This window comes from Plecotus auritus, assembly GCF_963455305.1.
Source record: "Plecotus auritus genome assembly, chromosome: 1".
NCBI classification, from domain to species: domain Eukaryota; kingdom Metazoa; phylum Chordata; class Mammalia; order Chiroptera; family Vespertilionidae; genus Plecotus; species Plecotus auritus.
The window spans coordinates 159,085,924-159,089,695 of NC_137770.1; the positions used below are offsets into that span (position 1 = coordinate 159,085,924).

At 43.3% G+C, this 3,772-nt stretch overlaps 1 pseudogene across 1 annotated transcript; it reads right to left on the reverse strand.

Moving 5' to 3' along the window:
* Positions 1-338: 338 nt before the first annotated feature.
* On the reverse strand, positions 339-884 carry LOC308247927 (ferritin heavy chain-like; annotated as a pseudogene). Its single transcript has one exon. The product of its transcript is annotated as a ferritin heavy chain-like (transcript).
* Positions 885-3,772: the final 2,888 nt, after the last annotated feature.

Below are 3,772 nucleotides of genomic sequence, written 5' to 3' on the forward strand. Positions count from 1 at the left end.
GGTACTACCAGGCATCAGAGTCTTTCCTGTGTACTTGACCCCATTCCTTTTTCATCTGGGCACTGGCGATTCTCAATCAAGTACTCACATCTCTTAAAGAGAAAAGCAAGCTGATACACTGGAATTTAAGGTCAACCTATCAGATCTGATGCATTCTTTTTTTTTTTTTTTTTTTTTTGTACCAAATTACTTTTTGAAGGAATGGTGCAAATGAAAGACATAAGTGGATAGATGATTTGGTACAAGTTATACAAAAGGTAAAGGTAACTCCAACATGCAAGTACTGGTTTGGTGGCCAAGGAAGTCACCCCCGCACCTGTGGGAAGGCAGCCTCAGGCTTAGCTCTCATCACTGTCTCCCAGGGTGTGCTTGTCAAAGAGATTCTCTGCCATGCCAGTTTCGGGGGCCCCCAATCTTCCCAAGTTGGTTACATAGTCACCCAATTCTTTGATGGATTCACCTGCTCATGCAGGTAGTGAGTCTCAATGAAGTCACACAAATGAGGGTCATTTCTGTGAGTGGCCAGTGTGTGCAAGCACAGTAGTGACTGATTCACACTTTTTCCAAGTGTAATACAAATTTCATTGCATTCAGCCTGTTCTCCCAGTCATCCCGGGCTGGTTTTTTGATATCCTGAAGGAAGATTCAGCCACCTCATTGGTTCTGCAGCTTCATCAGTTTCTCAGCATGTTCCCCCTCCTCATGAGATTGGTGATGAAAATATGTGGCAAAGTTCTTCAAAGCCACATAGCTTCGCAGTCAAAGTAGTAAGACATGGACAGGTAGATGTAGGAAGCATAGAGCTCCAGGTTGATCAGGCAGTTGATGGTGGCCTCCAAGTCCTGGTGGTAGTTCTGGTGCACCTGTGAGGTGGAAGTGGTCATCGTGGTGGGTGGCTAAGGAGAGGAGGCTGCACAGCACTAGAGCTGTGGCAAGGGCCTTGGGGCTGTCCGAGGGAGCTGTGAGGAGGTGGCTGAAGGTAGATGTGGGCAGCTGGCTGGGATGGGGGTCAAGGGCCGGTTCCATCCAAGCATTGTTGAAGCAGAAAAACCACAGCGACTCCCCTCAAAGATTGTCTCATTGCATTTCTTAGACTGCATTTTCTTCTCATTGGTCTTGGCTCAGGCAATCTTATCTGATCTTGTGGTTTTCTTTCCTTTTTTTTTTTTTTTTGTTTTCTTTTTGATCCTGTGGTTTTTAATGGTATCTACCTTCTGTCACTTCCCAGTTCCTACCTGTTACATCCTTCTGAGCTCAGACCTATATATCCAATCCCTATGCACTTGGTTCTTTCATAGTCATCTCAAACATTGTGTATCTAACCTGAACATTTGAACCCCCCAACTCCCCACCGCCCTCCGCTTGCAATATGTACCTCCTTCAGTGTTTGCCATTTCAATATGGTACTTTTAATCTCTCATTGCTAATACCTGACACCAGGGTGGTGCCATCCCTGACACTTCCCTCCCTATCTCTCTCACTACCACCCCCATCTAGAACATCACCTAGTCCAATGGTCGGCAAACTGCGGCTCGTGAGCCACATGCTTTGGCCCCTTGAGTGTGGCTCTTCCACAAAATATCACAGCCTGGGAGAGTCTATTGTGAAGAAGTGGCGTTAGAAGAAGTTTAAGTTTAAAAAATTTGGCTCTCAAAAAAAATTTCAATCATTGTACTGTTGATATTTGGCTCTTTGACTAATGAGTTTGCCAACCACTGACCTAGTCCAATGGAGTCAAGCTTGAAAATGAATTGATAATCCATTCACTTCTCCTGGTCTCTACTGCTCCAACCTGATCCAAGCCACCCTGCTCTCTAACCAGGGCTACACAAGAGCCTGGGGGTTGGGCTCTCCTTCCCCTTATTTTGCTGCCCACCTCAACTCCCTATGCAGCAACCATAACAAATGTTTTTATTGTGGCAAAATATATGTAACAAAAATTTACCATTTTAACCATTTTTAAGTAGTTTGGTAGCATAAATACATCGTTGTGTAACCACCACCACCATCCATCTTCAGAACTCTGTCATCTTTCCCAGCTGAAACTCTGCACCTGTTAAATAATAATAACACCCCACTCTCCCTACCCACTTACCCACAGGCACTGAAAACCACCATTCTACTTTCTGTTTCTATGAATTTGACTACTCTGGAAACCTTACATTAAGTGTAATCAGACAGTGTTTGTCCTCTTATATCTGGCTTGGTTTATTTAGCATAATGTTTTCAAGGTTCACCCATGTTATAGTACCTATATGCCAGAATTTCTTTTGTGTAAGGCTGAATAACAGTGCATTGTACATATATACCACATTTTGTTTATCCTTACATCTGTTGATGAATATGTGGGTTGTTTCCATCTTTTGGCTATTGAGAATAATGCTGCTATGAACATGCAGGTACAAATATGTTTGTGTCCTTGCTTTCAGTTCTTTTGGGTATATATCCAGGAGTAGAATTGCTGGATCAGTGATATTTCTATGGTTAATTTTTTGAGTAACCATAACAAACTTAAAAACATTAGTTGGAGCCTTAGCCAGTTTGTCTCAGTGGGTAGAGCATCAGCCTGCACACTAAAGAAAGGGCCCTGGGTTCAGTTCCCGTCAAGGGCACATATCTTGCTTGTAGGCTTGACTCTGGAGGCAACCAATCTATGTGTCTCTCCCCCTCCCTACCACTCTCTCTGAAAATAAATTTAAAAATATCCTTGGGTGAGGATTAACACACACACAAAAAAAAATTAGTTGGATTATGTCTTTCCTAAAGTCCTTTGATGACTTCCCATTGCACCTGGTAACCACTAAACAGATGTTCCAAATTTTGCCTATCTGCCCTGGCCTTTCCCACCTTATTCCATTTCACTCAGCCCCTTCCTTTCTCACCCTGTTCCAGCCTCACTGGTCTTCTTTTCATCACTCAAGGACACAAAGTTCATCCTTGTTTCATCACCTTCACATAGCTTTTCCCTGTCTGGAATTTTTTTCTACTCTTCCACTCTCCAGGTCTCAATTTAAATATCACAGGAAAGTCTTTCCTGAGCCAGTCCTAGGCCTCTCCCCTGACCCCACCCCTCAACCACCCATCCCCACACACACACTCCCTGCCATCTAATCCTGATATATGGATATAACCTGTATCTCTCAATTGATTGGTTTAGGGGTTGTAAGATCAAGGCTCCTGACTCTCACATTCTCATTCTTATCCACAGCACAGATCACTTGGTTGAATAAATGAAGAGCCCTGTTACATTATGAGTTTTTGTTGTTACTTTTCTTGCTGTTGCTTATGTGTCTTCATAAAATGATGGTTGAGTTCTCCTATTGGTGTTTGTATATGCCATGCCATCTGACATGCACAGAATGTTGTATCCCCTAAAATTCATTTGTTGAAGCCCTGGTCCTCAATGTGATGGTATTTGGAGTGGGCCTTTGGGAGGTGATTTGGTCATGAGGGCAGGGACAGGATTGGTGCCCTTATAAGAAGAGACACCAGAGAGCTTGATCGATCTCTCTTATTGAGTGCACTAAGGAAAGGCTATGATAGGGTACAGTGAAAAGGCAGCCATTTGTAAGCCAGGAAGAGAGCTCTCACCAGAAACCAACCATGCTGGGACTCTGATCTTGGACTTCCAGCCTCCAGAACTGTGAGAAAAGAAATGTCTTTCGTTTGAAACTTAAGCCATCTAGTCTATAGTGTTTTTTTATAGCAGCCAGAGCAGACGAATATACCCTCTACCTCAAATCCATCCTATTACACTCAACTGGTGTAATAT